Genomic DNA, 6,898 nt, shown 5'->3' on the forward strand with positions numbered 1-6,898 from the left:
TACTTTGGGAATAATTTCCTTATTTTTTCTGACTTACACGATTTCTATTTATAGGAATTACAATAAATCTAAACTAGGAAAAAGAATAACTCATTAGTTACTAAATAAAGATACATTCCTAATTTATAATCATTGAGTAATTATTGCCTAATTTACAACTATACAATCTTGGTAATTACTGTTATACAATTTTGGTAATTACTTATATATCTTTATGATTTTCCAACAACCCCCTCAAGCTAGCTTGAATATATCTTCCATAGACAGCTTGCCCATTAAAACGTCAAATTGCTTCTTGTGCAGTCCCTTAGTAAATACATTAGCAATCTGTTCGGCAGTTGAGATGTATGGCATACAAATTAGCCCACTGTCAAGTTTTTCCTTGATGAAGTGTTTATCCACTTCTACATGCTTTGTTCTGTCATGAAGAACTAGATTGTGGGCAATTGAAATTGCTGCTTTGTTATCACAGTGTAACTTCACCGACGGTAAATCTAAAGCCTTCAACTCTACTAACAATCTTTTAATCCACATAACTTCACAAATACCATGAGCCACAGCTCTAAATTCAGTCTCTACACTACTTCTAGCAACCACATTTTGTATTTTACTTTTCCAAGTAACAAGGTTTCCTCCAACAAAGGAACAATATCCTGATGTTGATCTCCTATCTATTATACTCCCAGCCCAATCTGCATCGGTGTAGGCTTCAATTTGTAGATGTCCATGTTTTTTAAAAAGTAACCTTTTCCAGGAGTCCCTTTCAAATATCTTATAATTCTGTAAACTGCTTCAAAATGCTCCGGTCCAGGTGAATGCATGAATTGACTAATCATACTTACTGAAAATGCTATATTCAGTCGTGTATGAGACAGATAAAACAACCTTCCAACAAGTCGTTGATATTGTTCCTTTTTCACTACATTTTCGGTCTTAGTATGTTGTAATTTTGTGTTGGGTTCTATTGGGGTTTCAGCTGTTTTACAGCTAAGCATACCCGTTTCTCGAAGCAAGTCTAGTATATACTTGCATTGATTGACAAATATACCTTCCATAGAACTAGAAAACTCCATTCCAAGGAAATTCCTCAACGCACTCAAGTCTTTGATCTCAAATTCATTAGCAAGCCTTTCTTTTAGTCTTTTCAGTTCAGCACTATCATCACCTGTCAGGATAATATCATCCAAATAAACAATCAAAATAGCAATTTTACCTTCTTTTGAGTGTTTATAAAATATGGTATGATCTGCTTGACTTGGACAATATCCGTGACTTTTTACTGCTTTGTCAAAGTGTTCAAACCAAGCCCTCAGGGACTGTTTTAGGCCGCATAATGCCTTTCTTAATCTGCAAATTTTATCTATACCAAGTCTTTCTTCGAACCCTGGTGGAAGACTCATAAAAACTTCCTCTTCTAAGTCTTCGTTAAGGAGTGCATTCTTTACATCCAATTGGTGTAAAGGCCAATTGGAATTCACGGCGAGAGACAATAATACTCAAATTGAGTTTATTTTGGCTATGGGGACAAATGTCTCTTGGTAGTCGATTCCATAGGTTTGTGTAAAATCTTTTGCAACAAGCCTCGCCTTGTACCTCTCTATACTGCCACCAGCCTTGCATTTCACTATAAAAATCCATTTACACCCTACAATCTTCTTGTGTCTCTCCTCAAGTCAACTATCTCCCACGTTCCATTCTTCCTAAGAGCGTTCATCTCCTCAAGTACCGCCAATTTCTAATTTGGATCATCTAGTGCTTCTTGGATATTTCTTGGCACAACAAGTTGAGAAATATTTGAAGTAAACGCTCTATGATTATTGGAGAGTTTTTGGTAGGAGATATATTTGGCAATAGGATATTTAGTCCATGTTTGGGTTCCTTTTCTTATGGCAATTGGAATATCAAGATCTGAGATTTTACATTTTGGAGATACTGCAGGGTTTGAATCCAAAATAGGAGTAGAAGATAAAATAGGAATAGAATTAGATAAAACAGGAATAGGAGAAGGGTTACCTGAAATATTCAAAGAGCCATTGTTCAGGGATTCTGATTGATTCTACACTGAGATGATAGGAAGATCTGTATTTCTTTTAGGGATCCTCTTTCTTGTATAAACCAGAAGCTTAGAATTTGGATTAAAATTATCCTTTTGTAGTATTTCCTTCTCTATTGGTAAAAAACCGATTATGCCAATATTAGCTTCTTTTTTCTGGAAAAAGCTTAGTGATTTGTGGAGAAGATTTTGTGTCTTGAGAAGGAAAGTCAACAATTACATTGGGTAAAGGTGCAGATTTTTCCCAAGAATTCTCTTCTTCACCTATTTTCATCCCTTGAAGAAGATATTTGGTAAACAATGGTGTATTTTCCAAAAAAGAGACATCCATAGTAATATGGAATTTTTTTGTGTGAGGGTTAAAACATTTACACCCTTTTTGGTTAGGAGCATATCCTAAAAGAAACACATTTTTCAGCTCTCGGATCTAATTTAGACTGAGATTTATTTGGTATGTGAACAAAACTTGTGCAACCAAAAATTTTTAAAGATAATTATGAGATTCTGGAAATTCCTTTTTTAAGCAATCTAATGGAGTCATATACTTTAGAACACGTGTAGACGTCCGGTTGATCAAATATGATGCAGTCAAAATAGCATCTCCCCCATAAATATTTTGGAATTTTCATATAAAATATTATAGCATAGGCTACTTCAAGCAAATGTTTATTTTTTCTTTTAGCTATTCCATTTTGTTGAGAGGTATCATGACATGAAGATTGATGAGAAATATATTTTTCTTGTAAAAAGCTTTTCAAAACTTTATTAAAGTATTCTGTTCCATTATCAGATCGAAGGATACTAATTTTTGTTTGAAACTGATTTTCAATCATGTTGTAAAAATCTTTGAATAATCCTGCAACTTCAGACTTCTCATGCATTAGATAAATCCAGCAAAGACGAGTATGGTCGTCTATAAATGTCACAAACCATTTTTTTCCTGACATAGTAGTTACCTTTGAAGGTCCCCACACATCACTATGAAATAAATAGAATGGCTTTGATGCACGATAAGATTTAGGAAGATAAGTTGCACGATGACTTTTGGATAGAAAACAACTTTCACATTGAAAAGATGCAGAGTCTAAATTTTTAAACAATAATGGAAACATATGTTTTAGATAGGAAAAACTAGGATGGCCTAATCTATAATGCCAAACCATTATTTGTTCACGAACAGAGATAGAACTGATACTATTAAAGCCTTGAGCTTTTTTATTACTAGATAGATTATCATCAAAGTAGTAGAGACCATTTATCATCCTAGCACTGCCAATCGTCCTCCCTGAGTGTTGGTCCTGGAAGGTACAATGAAATTCAAAGAAGGTAACAAAACAATTAGAATCTTTGGATAATTTGCTGACGAATAAAAGATTGCAAGCAAGTTTAGGAACATGAAGAACATATTTCAGATCTATTCTTTCAGAAATTTTTATTAAGCCTTTACCTGCAATAAGTGAAAAACTAATTCTAACTTTTCCATTTCCAAAACATGGTAAATAAGATTTAAATAAATGCGAAGAACTAGTCATATGGTCAGAGGCTCCTGAATCAATGATCCAAGGAGTGGATGAAGTTAGTCAACAAGATAGAACATCAGGTTCATTACTTGTCTGAGCCAAATCCACACTATGAATACCAGATGATGAATTGAACTTTAGTAGTGTAAGAAGATGCTCCATTTGCTCTTTGGTAAAGGGGCTGACCTGAGCTTCATTGGGTAGTAGCGAAGGCTCGGCCAGATCTGTCATCAGGCTTGTTGCTCTTCCAATTTGCTGGTTCGCCATGAATTTTCCAGCAACTCTCCAGGGTGTGGTGCGGTTTGTTGCAACATTCACACCAAACTTGTGGTTTTTCATCATTCCTTTACTGGTGAGTGATGGTTTTGTTAGAATTTGCATTTGCAGCCACTAAGGCAGAGCTTTCAGCCCCAACACCGGGTCCTTTCTTGCCTAGCATCATATTCCTTCGACTCTCCTCTCTCCTTACCTCCAAAAATATGTCACTAATTGAAGGAAGGGGTTGTCTTCCAATAATTCTCCCTCTTACTTCATCAAATTCAACGTTGAGGCCAACAAGAAAAATCAGATTCTCCTCCACAATTTTCTTGCGGTGAAGGCTATCTTCCATAGATTTCCATTCATAGGTATTAAATAGATCGAGATCTTGCCACACCCGTTTCAAAGAGTTGAAATACTTGGTGACACTATCCTCGCCTTGACGCATCTCACCAAGTTTGAGTGTCAACTCGAAAATGTGAGATTGATTACCCAAATCTGACTACATATGATTCACATTCTCCCAAAGCTCTTGTGCTGTTGGATATCACATATACTTAGAGCTAATATCCTCTTCCATGGAATTCAATAGCCATGTCATGGCCATGGAATTTTCAGCATCCCAAGTTGCATAGGAAGGATCATCTGCTGCAGGGGCTATCTTTTCATCAGTCAAATAATCCATCTTCCCTCGCCCTCGGTTGTACATGAGAATCGATTGAGACCATCACAAAAAATTATCACCATTCAAGCGGATAGTGGTATTTTGAACAAAATGAGACTCAGAGTTGGTAATGCGTAGAGCTACCTTAACAAATTAAATAGGATTGTTTCTTTCTAATTCGTTTATTACTTGCCCCCTAACTTGTATTATATTACGCCAATTTATGTTTATCTATACTTTCTTTAGTTCTAATGCAATAATTAAGTTAGCGTATAATTCAATTTCAATACATGCTACACACACATTTATAAAAATTATATACATGTTAGCTTATAATTGCAATTCAATACATGCTACACACACATTTATATAAATTATATACATGTATGTATCATGTATATCTCAATTCTATCAAGAAAAGTTCTACTCATCATCCTCACACCATACATAATTTTTTAATTTTTTTCCTTACCAAATATATGGTGTATGGATGATGAGTAGAAGAATTTAATTAGTTTAGGAAGAATATAACAAAAATAAAATAAAAAATAAAAAATAAAAAGATTTTAAAAAATAAAATTAATTATGGTGTATGGGATGATGATTAGCAACACTCTTCTATCAATATACTTTGTGTGTGTATAGATATATTTCTATACATAAAAGCATCAATCTGAAAAGCTATAGTGTTTTTTGTTCTAACCTTTTGCTTTCCAGTTTTATACCTATGTGTTTCTCATTTTATAGGTTCATCCCTCATGCAGCTTTCTTTCATTGCCACAGTGAGTTTCTAGAAGTTGAAAAGCATTTCTACTAATTTGTTTCCAGTTTTATTGCTGATCTATCATCAAATTCCCTTTTCTGTTATCTTATGTCGATTGTGTCTGTTGTCTTTTTATGGTACTTTTTTTTAAAATTTATCTCTTACACATTTTGTACTTATCTCGTCCCCAATTTTCAGAAAGATTTTCCTTCCTCTTTGTTGTTTTTTCATGTCTTCTATTCCTCACTCACACAAACTTCTCAGTTGCCTTGAAATTCATCTTCAGCCTTGTGATTCTTGGCATCACATGGATATGCTTTTTCTTGTGTCTCTTCTCACTTGAAGATGTTTGAATTTCTACAGGTTGACCAAATAAATCATATATGCATGAAACCAAACCAAACCCAAATACAATCTGTAAGATGTTTGAATTTCTACAAGTTGAGTAAATAAATCATGCGTATATACATGTAATTAAACCAAACTAAAAAAAAATCTGTAATATATGTTTATATTAAAAAAAAAAAAAAGATGCTTAGAGGATTCAACAAACAAAGTGGGGAGATTTGAGAGATCCTTAGACCCGGACCCCAAAGCTGCCATTTTCGTTATTCCTCTTCAGAGCACAAGCTGTCGAAATAATGGGATTAATAGACATGCATCAAATTAGATGTAACTAGTCACGAAATCGGATGAAATAAACACTATGTAATATTAGTGTAGATCTAAAAAAATTGGTGATGAGAGGATTTAGCAAACAAAAACAAGGAAAATTTGAGAGATCCTTACACTGAGGCACTGAGGCAACGTGAGGTTACAGGTCGTGGAGGGTGGTGGCTATTGTTGGTGGGAGTTGGATGGAACGAAGAAGAGAGAGAGAGAGAGAGAGAGAGGATTGCCAAAAAGTAGGCTGTAAGCAGAAGGGGAAGAAGGGAAAAATGAAAGAAAATGAAATAACAAGACAAGAAGAGGTTTGATGGATTTCATTAAACATTGTTGTACTTAATAGGGGCTGGGCTTCTTCTTCTTGTTCTTTTTATTCGGCTTTACACTTGCAAAAGAGATCATTTAAAAAATGTCCATGTAGAAAATTTGTCACAAATGGCCTATACTTTTTTTTTTCTTTGCAAATTGACACAAACTCTTCATAAGATTTTTACGAAAAAAGTGTAACTCTGGAAAAATTAATGTTGGCCAGCATTTTATTTTCTCTAAATTTGAATTATGTGAAAATTTATTTATTAACCTCAAATTAATTTCAAAATTTGAAGCTAATTTACAGTTTGAATTGTATTACAATTTCTTTATTTATTTTTCTTAGTGTAAAGGATGGGACTTTATATTATAATTATATGGTCAAATTATTTAACAATTAGTACTATAGTTTAGATTATGAAAATTGACACGTTACATGTTTATTCTAGAAATAACTATTATAACATAGGTACGCATTCGATTCTAACTGTTAAGAGTAATAATAATAGGTGAAGTAGTATAATTCTAAATTTTTAAAAATAAATAAATTATAAATTGTTTATAATTAAAATATATAATATTTCATTAATAATATTTTACTTTGAGAAGTGTGAGAATGTAAAATGAATTAATGTTTTGCATTTTTATTTTATTTCTTATAGTGT

The 6,898-nt window shown here is 33.4% G+C and overlaps 1 long non-coding RNA gene across 1 annotated transcript; it reads right to left on the reverse strand.

The window, feature by feature from the left end:
- Positions 1-5,622: 5,622 nt before the first annotated feature.
- On the reverse strand, positions 5,623-6,223 carry LOC122314313. The gene is made up of 2 exons (XR_006243679.1): positions 6,048-6,223; positions 5,623-5,888 (listed from the first exon to the last, which is right to left on the reverse strand). It is a non-coding gene; the product is annotated as an uncharacterized LOC122314313 (long non-coding RNA).
- Between the last annotated feature and the right edge of the window lie 675 nt (positions 6,224-6,898).

This window comes from Carya illinoinensis, chromosome 6, assembly GCF_018687715.1.
Source record: "Carya illinoinensis cultivar Pawnee chromosome 6, C.illinoinensisPawnee_v1, whole genome shotgun sequence".
NCBI classification, from domain to species: domain Eukaryota; kingdom Viridiplantae; phylum Streptophyta; class Magnoliopsida; order Fagales; family Juglandaceae; genus Carya; species Carya illinoinensis.